Source organism: Canis lupus, chromosome 1, assembly GCF_003254725.2.
Source record: "Canis lupus dingo isolate Sandy chromosome 1, ASM325472v2, whole genome shotgun sequence".
Classification (NCBI taxonomy): Eukaryota; Metazoa; Chordata; class Mammalia; order Carnivora; family Canidae; genus Canis; species Canis lupus.
Genome location: NC_064243.1, coordinates 115,928,423 through 115,939,156, shown reverse-complemented (window position 1 = coordinate 115,939,156; position 10,734 = coordinate 115,928,423). Strand labels below are relative to the sequence as shown.

Here is a 10,734-nt window from a genome sequence, read left to right as displayed (position 1 = left end):
CCCACATTGGGCTTGCTGCCTGGAGCCTGCTTCTCCCTCTGCCTCTCTCTCTTTTAACTCTCTCTCTAACTCTCTCTCTCTCTCTGTGTGTCTCTGTGTGTATCTCTCATGATTAAATAAATAAAATCTTTTTTAAAAATAAAATAGAATATTTTGAGATTTATTTTATGGCCCTGCATTTGGTATATCTCATTATATGCTCCATGAACATTTGGAAAGAATGTGTTTTCTGCTGCAGTTGTGTCAAATGTTCTATAAAAGTCAATTAGATCCTGTTGGTTGCTGAGTTCTATATTCTCTAAAGATGATAAACTTGGAGAAGTATGGACCTGGAAACAGATTGGCTGAAAATTTGTGCACAAACTGGTTGTTCTCTCCTTTTACTTTTCCTTTCTTATATAATCGGGTACACTGCACAGAGGGTTTGATCTCTAATCAATAAACTGACCCAGGAAGGATGTGCAACTGCACAAATGAAGACTGTATTGAGGCACAGGGAGTCTGAGTGAAAAACCATACTCAGAACTGTGGGCCTCTCAGGACCTTCCCTATCCTAGTCCCAAATACCAGTAACTCAGGAGACTGGACTTATTTTCTGCTCTAAACTAAAAAGCAGAGAAGAGAACTCTCTGGCAGTCTTCCAGTGAAAAGGCTGGCTCTAATGTCTGGCAGTTGAGAAATTTTACTTCTTCACTGGAGGCAAGAATTACCACACATTTCAGGAAAGTATCCCATGTAAAAGGAAGAAAACAATTCAAGCTTTTTTGAAAAGAAATTTGATTTGGACATAAAAGACAAAAATGGACAAGAAAACTTTGAACAACTTTAATCACTCTGAGAGATCGAAAATTATATTGCATCCACAAATAAGAACAGAAAGCTATGAAGAAGGAAAAATTAGGCATAACTCAGAATAGTCCTTCCAGCAAATACAAATTCCAGGAATAAAAAACCTGAAATACAGAAGAGTGCCAAAAGCCAAAAAATATAAGAAAAATTCTCAGATCTGGAGCCTACAGACTAAAAATCTCACCTATATCTAGCATAAAAAATGTTTAAATATCCATGCCATCAAGTCATGAAATTTCAGTACATTAGGGATATAAATAGCATTAAGTATTTGAATGGGAGACATAAGATTACACACAAAGGAACAAAAAACAATTGGTATTAGATTTGACAACATAAGCTACCAGAAAACTTGAAAGAGATGTTTCCAAATTTTGAATACCGGTAAAGTGTGAGAGTAGAATAAAGACATTTTCAAACATTAAAGAACTAAGAAACTTAACACATGCATCTAAAGGAAGATATTGGGGATCCCTGGGTGGCGCAGCGGTTTGGCACCTGCCTTTGGCCCAGGGTGCGATCCTGAAGACCCGGAATCGAATCCCACATCGGGCTCCCGGTGCATGGAGCCTGCTTCTCCCTCTGCCTGTGTCTCTGCCTCTCTCTCTCTCTCTCTCTCTGTGACTATCATAAATAAATAAAAATTAAAAAAAAATTTAAAGGAAGATATTGGAAATAGGACTTTAATGAAAAATTAACTTAATTCCAGGGAACAGTAATCCAATTCAGGAAAACAATGAAAGTAAGTTTCAGGACAACTGTAGGATCCAATTGGAGGCCCAGATGGGTAGACTGAGAGATTTTTAAATCTTTATTTAAATTAAATTTGCCAACATAGAGTATAACATCCAGTGCTCATCTCATCATGTCGCCTTTTTTTTTTTTTAAGGTTTAATTTATTTATTCATGAGAGAGAGAGAGAGAGAGAGGCAGGCAGAGACACAGGCAGAGGGAGAAGCAGGCTCCATGCAGGGAGCCCAATGTGGGACTTGATCCCGGGTCCCCAGGATCAGGCCCTGCGCTAAACCGCTGAGCCACCTGGGCTGCCCTCAGGTCCCCTTCTTAATGCTCATCATCCAGTTACCCCATCCCCACTCACCTCCCGTTCTGTAATCTTTTTTGTTTCCCAGAGTTAGGAGTCTTGAATGGTTTGTCTTCCTCTAATTTTTCACTGCTCAGTTTCTCCCCTTCCCTTATACTTTCTTTCACTATTTCTTATATTCCACATATGAGTGAAATCATATAATTGTCTTTCTCCGATTGACTTATTTCACTTAGCATAATACCTCCACTTCCATCCATGTCAATGTAAATGGTAGGTATTCATCCTTTCTGATGGCTGAGTAATATTCTATTGTATAGGGGATCCCTGGGTGGCTCAGCGGTTTGGCGCCTGCCTTTGGCCCAGGGCGTGATCCTGGAGTCTTGGGATCGAGTCCCGCGTCGGGCTCCCGGCATGGAGCCTGCTCCTCTCTCTGCCTGTGTCTCTGCCTCTCTCTCTCTCTCTCTCCCTCTCTCTATGTGTATCATGAATAAATAAATAAATCTTTAAAAAATATTCTATTGTATATATATACCACAGCTTCTTTATCCATTCATCTGTCGAAGGACATCATGTCTCCGTCCACAGTTTGGGTATTGTGGACATTGGTGCTATGAACATTGGGGTGCAGGTGTCCCGTCGTTTCACTACATCTGTATCTTTATGGTAAATACTCAGTAGTGCAATTGGTGGGTCATAGGGTAGCTGTACTTTTAACTTCTTGATGAACCTCCATACTGTTTTCCAGAGTGGCTGCACCAGCTTGCATTCCACCAACAGTGCAAAAGGGTTCCCCTTCTGGACTGAGACTCTAATTGTATATTTGAATAATTGAAAAAAAATAATCTGTGGACATTTATTCTTTTATTTTTTTTATTTTTTCTTTTATTTTTTTTAATCTGTGGACATTTAACATAACTTGGTACACTTATCTGTGGAACATCTCTAAAAACTAACAATAGGTACAAAGAAAACTAATTAAATCCTTGAAAACATCTAGAAAATATACTTGGTTTTATTTATTTATTTTTAAAGATTTTATTTATTCATTCATGAGAGACACAGAGAGAGAGAGGCACAGACACAGGCAGAGGGAGAAGCAGGCTTCATGCAGGGAGCCCGACATGGGACTCAATCCTGGGTCTCCAGGACCACATCCTGGGCTGAAGACGGCGCTAAACAGCTAAGCCACCCCGGCTGCTCCTACTTGGTTTTAAATAAAAAATAATTTACATAATTATTATACAAATACCTCATACTGACTAAATGAGTAATTGAGATATAGCCATATTTGGATGTGGTCAAGGAGAAAGAAAAAGATGGAAGTTTTTTGTTTTAAATGAAATACTTATCATTACCCCAGATATTTTTATCACTAAAGACATTTTTTTAAAGATTTATTTATTTATGATTGACAGAGAGAGAGAGAGAGAGAGAGAGAGAGGCAGAGACACAGGCTGAGAAATAAGCAGGCTCCATGCCGGGAGCCCGATGCGAGACTCGATCCCGGACTCCAGGATCGAGCCCTGGGCCAAAGGCAGGCACTAAACCGCTGAGCCACCCAGGGATCCCCATTAAAGACATTTTTAACTACTAAAATGAGACTGATTTGTTAGGCAAAAGGGCTCAAAGAAACATGTATTATCCAAGATTGACTGAAAACATTATTGAATTTACCCAAGATTTCATGTAGGTGCAGGTAAAAACAAAACAAAACAAACTAAACTAAAAAAACCTAATCTATAGATGAATATTCCAAGTGTAGTTAAAAGAGAAAATAAAGTGCCCTTCTTTTGTTTTATGAAGTCCTATTAATTTCAGCTCCCTGATTATATACTCCTATAATTTTATCACTGAGAAATAAATTATAAGGGAAAAGAAGGGAAGTAAGTGGGGAAAATTAGAGAGGTAGACAAACCAAGAGACTCCTAACTCTGGGAAACAAACAAAAGGTTGCAGAAGGGGAGGTGGATGGGGGGATGGGGTAACTGGGTGATGGTAACTAAGGAGGGCACTTGATGGGGTGAGCATTGGGTGTTATACTATATGTTGGCAAATTTAATTTAATTTTTTTTTAATTTTTATTTATTTATGATAGTCACAGAGAGAGAGAGAGGCAGAGACACAGTCAGAGGGAGAAGCAGGCTCCATGCACCCGCAGCCCGATGCGGGATTCGATCCCGGGTCTCCAGGATCGCGCACTGGGCCAAAGGCAGGCGCCAAACCGCTGCGCCACCCAGGGATCCCGGCAAATTGAATTTAAATAAAAAAAGAAAATTAGAAAAAAAAAACTAGGAGATATGTTACAAAGATATAATGAATGGAAATGCGTTTTTATTGAAGGTAAAAGAAGGAAATTTTGAGATAAATAAGAGTAGTTGATTGGAAAGAAAGAAAAAGAATGATAATATTTTTTAAAAGGATTTTATTTATTTACTTGAGGCAGGGGCAGGACAAGCAGGGGAGTGGCAAGCAGAGGGAGAAGGAAAAGCAGACTGCCAGCTGAGCAGGGAGCCTGACACAGGCTGGATTCCAGGACCCCAAGATCATGACCTGAGCAGAAGGAAGATGCTCAACTGACTGAGCCACCAACGTGCCCCAATAATGATAATCTTACCTCTTCCTTTCCAATATTTTTTTCCTTAAATTATTTTACTCACTTAAATGCCACAGCACCACTTTCTTGAGGGCATACTTAATGGCCAAGATGCTGTCCATCAAAATCCCAATACCTAATCACATTGTGATCCATGCTGGGGAGGAAGAATTTTTCTTTACCCTACAATATTCTCCTGGCTGGTCTACGAATCACACTGACACAAGACAAATTAACAGGAGATAAACAAAAGTTTAATAACATGTATATATCCTGTATACAAGGGACTGAGTGACACCTCCAAATGGCCAAAGCCATCATCTTAATTACCATCTTTAGCTAAAGATAAAAGAAGATCCTGGGAGGTTGAGGGTCAGTTATGGGAGGTTAGCAGGAAGAGTATAATAAACAAGGATAAGGTTATGTAGATTTAAGTCCATGCCCTCTCCACTGATAACATCCTAGAGCTTTATGTACCCTCTTCTTGGTACAGTGCGGAAGACACCCTTACAAATAGACATCTCCCTTATAAATGTTTCTTGCAAAAAGTTAACTTCTACTTTGTTTCAGAACTTCTCCTGTATTTGCAGTTTCTTAAAAATAATCAGCCTAAAATAATCCTTATGCTAAAGAGACACATTCTGAGCGGCAAATTCTGCCCCCCCACCCCCCCAGGCCTACAAACACAGTGTTCCTGGAAAGCAAGAACCAGAAGTACAGACCTATCAAAAACCATGCCAGAAAGAACACACAGTAAGGCTACAGGAGAGAAAAATTTTTTTACCTCTACCCATTTTAGGTTTTCAGCTGGGGCTCTGTAAACAAAAGGACAGATTAACTGGAGACAAACAATTTATTAACATGTGTGCACAAGTCATATGGGAGAAAACTAGAGTAACTCAAAAGTGGTGGCTTAGCATTCAAGAAATAATAGGTTTGTAGAGAAATGACAGGATAAAGAAAAGCAGTTTAGGCTCCCAAGGGTGGCAATCTGTGAAAGGAAACTAATGGAGTAAGGTTTATTTGCAGATTACTTTGGTGCCATCTATGGGCTAAGGGTCTGGAGTTGTCTTCAATAAAGGAGAATTTATACCCTGCCTTTAGGCAGAAATGGGGGAGGGCAGGGAGCTTTTCCTGACTTTCATGCTTATACATTGACTTCAGTTCAAAATAATTTTTATGTCAAAAACGTCTATGTTGAGGTGACATACTCTAGTTTCCTTCACAGCCACCTCCCATACCCACAATCTGAGGGCACTTCACAGTTATAAAAGAACAGGCCCCACATGGAGTCACTTACCCCCAGAGAGCAGACCAAGATCAACAATTTTAATTAATTAGCAATTGCAGTTTCAACCACAGAAATGGAATCTTTGAACCGTCCATCTGAAATTTCCCAATCAACTCTAAAAGGTAATCTGCAAAATAAGACTCCTGCCTCTTCCCTTCCCTCAAAAAGAAGAGTTGGCCTGAAACAACACTTTTCTTTTGCTAATCGTTTCCTTGCCCTACCATCCTGCCTGTAAAACCCTCCACTCTGTAAAACTGCTGGGAAGGTCTATTTATTAGCAGGCATGCTGCCCAACTCGCGAATAGTTCAATAAAGCCAATTAGATCTCCCGATTTACTCCGTTGACTTTCATGTTTGTTTTTTTTTTAATGCCACAAAGCACAGAGACATCAGAGACCCCTAAACCTGGCATCACAGGCATCATCAATCACGCCCAGTGTTCTCGGTGGCGTCTTCTCAGTTCTGCATCCAAAGAATGGCACAGACGCGGGCAACAGCTCCAAGCAGGAAAAAACACAACCCAGTCTGCGATCCCATACTCAGGGGCTTGGGGCACCACGCCAAGCCCCTCAGAAAACGCCACATGAACCACGACCAGGGGGACTGGGTATCAGTCAGGGTCATCACTTCAAGCCTGAATAAAGTTCCAGACAGGCTGCAAGCTCCAATCTCTCTCACGGCGCCCCTTACCCTTTCCCCTACCCCAGTCTCCAGCGGTTGCGGCTCCAAAGCTTCCCTCACCTCAGCGGACCCCAGGCTTCCCCCCGCTTCCTCCCGCCCCCACCCGCGCCTGCGCACTCGGGACAGAAACGGCAACTCCAGGGAGCTTAAACGCCTGGCGCTTGAGTGCAGTGTTCGCGGCTCGAACCGAGGGCGAGGAGGGGGTAGGGGGCAGGGTGCTGGGGTAGGAGGAGGAAGGGGGCGAAGGAGGGAGGAAAGGGGCGGGGCCAAGAACCAAAAGAGGGAAGCCAGAATACCCGGCTTTTGTGATTTTGGACTACGGTTCCAACAAGGGAGCAGGCTCGGATTATCCTCGGTAGCACCGACCACTCACAGACACGCTTACAGGCCTGAGGAACCCTGGCCCTGCCGGAACTCGGCTTCTCCAGCGGTCAGCCAGCCGAGGACCCTGCTCGGTTCTCCCCCACCCCCCCTTCCTGAGGAACCGAGACACTCGCTCCCGCCCCCTTTGCGCCTGCGCACTCGGGCCGCGGCAGGCCCTCTGGAAGCCCGCAGCCTTGAGGGCTGGGCGGTCCTCACAGCCCGTCGTGGCCCGAGTGTGCGGGTCGCTGCTTGTGGCCGCTGCTTTTCGGAAGGAAACGAGTGCGGGAGGGCTGGATTCTGCGGTCCGGACCGGGGGTGGGTGGAGCCTGGGACCTCGGGCTACTTCGCGATTCCTCCCGGGTGAGGGCTGGCAGCTCGAGACCCGAACCGGGTGGGTTTAAACTCGTGGGCTCTAACAGCGCGGGGCCCGGCTTGTGGGCGCGGCCTATTCGGCAACGCGAGACCCTGCGGTCCTACGCACCTTGGTCTTCTCCTTAACCACCTAGGTCAGCCCGTAGAGGGCAGTCGGAGGCGGAGCCCCAGAATAAAGGTCCCTTGCAAAACGCTGGAGCTAGATTCACGCATGGCTGGTCTCTGAGGGCCTGAGGACCCGCTAGACGCAAGAAGACGCCGTGGGCCGTCCCGCGGGGTGAGCAGTAACGGTGTCCGAACTACGGGGTCCCCAGAGCTGCGAACCCGGACCCGGGGGACTGCAGACCTGTCCCGGTTTGCCTTCGTTTCCATTTGTGCACACCTGTGATGGCTAGCGAGGGTCAGGGAGCGTGGAGGGTGGTGGGTTCTAACCGATCAAGAAAAGCCTGAGGGTGTAATGAACACTATTTGCTTCCCCAGCCCTGCCAGTCTCCAGAGAAGGCCTTTGAAGCGAAGCGAATCGCTGCTGCGCCTCGCAGAGCCAGGTTCTGTGTGAGTGTGTGTTGCTTCTTTGTTTCCGTGAAATGCATTTGATTTTCTTCCCTTGGAATGTGCTGCCTAAGAATGATCTATTCAATAGATTCAATGAATCTATTCATTCAAGGGAAATCTTAAGATTTCCCTACCTAGTTAATGGCAGGGGACCTAATTAATAGGTAAAACTCTCTAGTGTCCATTTAATGCAATTTTGCAGTTACTTAACCGTATGGTATATATTTAATTGCTTTTTGAGCAGTTTTCTGATGATGGAGATAACCCTATTTGGAAGTCAACGTTCATGCTTTGTTTTCGACTGTGGTTTGTTTAGGAGTAGTTTAAGGGTTTGTTTAGATATCTTCAGTGATTCCAGAGTAGGGGTGGGGATTTTTTTCCAGGGGACTCTGTGATTGGTAATTTTTGGTACCAGCCAGATGTGGTTAGCGGTTTGGTAGCATGTTTGTTTGTTTGTTTGTTTTTAACTTTTATTTATTTATGATAGTCACACAGAGAGAGAGAGAGAGGCAGAGACACAGGCAGAGGGAGAAGCAGGCTCCATGTCGGGAGCCCGACGTGGGATTCGATCCCGGGTCTCCAGGATCGCGCCCTGGGCCAAAGGCAGGCGCCAAACCGCTGTGCCACCCAGGGATCCCGGTAGCATGAGTTTGTTTTGTTTATTTTTGACAAATACAAAATGGTATATATTTCAGGTGTACAACATGATGTTTTTCGGTTATATATACATTGTGGAATGGAATGATTAGCACAATCAGAGTAATTACCATCCGTCACTTCATAATTATTTCTGTGTGTGGTGAGAAAACTTAAGATCTACTCTCTTGGCAAATTTCAAGTATATAATACAGAAACCTTGCTGCACATTAGGTCTTCAGAACTTACTCATCTTACGACTGAAAGTTTGTAACACTAGTTTGTTTGGGGTATGTTTTTTGGTAGACTGAAGTGTATAAGGTGTTTAAAGAATTTTGAACCTAGATGAAAGGAATTGAATCTTGCCTGCCACTTAAATCTGAGTGCATTTGAACAGTATTTCTGGTCCCAATTAATTCATCTCTAAATTCAGAATTACAATAGTATATAACTCATGGGGTGGTTTTTAAAATTACCTGAATTAATATTTGTAAGCTCTTAGAGGAGTACCTGGCACATTAGAGGAGTGCTTAACTAATATTAGCTATCAGTTGTAAATGATGATTCTTAGTCGTTTCCTATCCCAGGAGCGAGAATGAATGGGGGGGCATAGAGAGAAGCAGACTCCCTTCTGAGTGTCTGGAGCCCTGGGTTGGGAGGGTTGTGGAGGAACTCTATCCTAAGATCCCAAGACCATGACCTGAACCGAAATCAGATATTTAACCCACTGAGCCACCTAAGCACCCCCCCCCCTCCCCAAAGAGGGATTCTAACATGAAGTTTTTGGACTCTGTTTATGGGTTTCTAGGACAACACAAATCTAAGATTTTGTATAAGATTGTTCTATATATTTGTCAGCAGGTAGTTTGGTGGGGAGGAAGTCTATCATTTCATGATACTATCAGAGTTGTATAAGACCCAACAAGATTGATTCTTACTGGTGTGGAATAAAAGTCTGGGATAACTGGGAATGACTTTAGGGATAATCTTTTATAAAAGTAGTATTCAGCAATATGGAAATGGTTAAGTAACTCACACTCCATGTGATGGAATGTTGAGATACTAAAAATTCCGTTTATTAGGAATTTAATCATCAGAAAAATAGATACATATATAATGTAATATTGCGAAGTGTTATTATAAATAAAAATCTTTAAGAAATTGTAAAGTTACATATACATATTGAACACGATTTATAAGATACATTGCAAGGACTTAATTACTGGTGTATTCATTGGAGTCCAGGAGGGTTAAGCTCAAGTTATTGAGCAGCTGCTGTGAAATAAGCATTTCTTTTTCTATCTCTTAATTGCTTCAGAAAAGCATGGTGATCCTTCACAGAAGGATCTCAGATGTTGATGAGACACAATATTCAGGAATTGGTAGGAATTATTTTTTCAGTCACATTGATTTCCTTGTTGATACCACTTACATAGGCCTATTTAATCACAATTTTCTTAATGACTGCAAGGTACCCCATTTTCCCAACTTCTTAAAAAATTCTTTTTAATGGGAATGGCTTTTTAAAACAGTATTTATAATAGAGTTAATGCAGGCTTACGAAATAATAAGTAACTAAGGGACCTAAAATGAAGAAATTAAAATTATCCATAGTCTCAATATCCAAAATAATCACTATTGATATTTATAGCATATTTTCTCAAAATATTTCTACAAGCATATGCATTTTTGCTTATGGTTTTATTTCTGAATAATGGGATAACGTTAATTAAAAATTAAAAAAAATCAAGACTTTAAAGTAGTTACTACTTTTTTTTTTTTTTTTTTAAGATTTTACTTATTTATTTATGAGAGACACACAGAGAGAGAGGCAGACAGAGGCAGAGAGAGAAGCCGGCTCCATGCAGGGAGTCCAATGCGGGACTGAATCCTGCAACCGCAGGTTCACGACCCCAGCCAAAGGCAGATGCTCAACTGATGAGCCACCCTGGTGTCCCAAAGTAGTTATTACTCTAAAAGAGATGTTCAGTGCCCTCATGGATTTTATAATCATGGATGTATGGAGAAAGGTAAAAAATCCCAACAGTTAGTTCCCTACTTGTTTGAGAAATCTTCCAAATAATTATAATTCTTAAGATAGAAATGTCATTTAAATTGAGAGACTTAATTATAATTTAAAATTAATTTTAGGGACACCTGGGTGGCTCAGAGGTTGAGCGTCTGCCTTCCAGCTCAGGGGGTGATCCTGGAGTCTCGGATTGAGTCCCTCATCAGGCTCCCTGCATGGACCCTTGCTTCTCCCTCTGCCTATGTCTCTCTCTCTGTGTCTCTCATGAATGAATAAATAAAATACTAAAATATAATAATAATAATAAATTAAATTAATTTTAA

At 42.2% G+C, this 10,734-nt stretch overlaps 1 protein-coding gene across 1 annotated transcript in view; it reads left to right on the top strand.

Moving 5' to 3' along the window:
* The first annotated feature begins 6,969 nt into the window (after nucleotides 1-6,969).
* LOC112643723 (uncharacterized) overlaps nucleotides 6,970-10,734 on the top strand; it is a 59,659-nt gene continuing 55,894 nt past the window's right edge. Inside the window, exons 1-3 of the mRNA XM_049110127.1 lie at nucleotides 6,970-7,137; nucleotides 7,329-7,471; nucleotides 7,675-7,746. The gene's annotated coding sequence lies outside the window, so the exon portion shown is untranslated. The remainder of the gene's footprint in view (nucleotides 7,138-7,328; nucleotides 7,472-7,674; nucleotides 7,747-10,734) is intronic.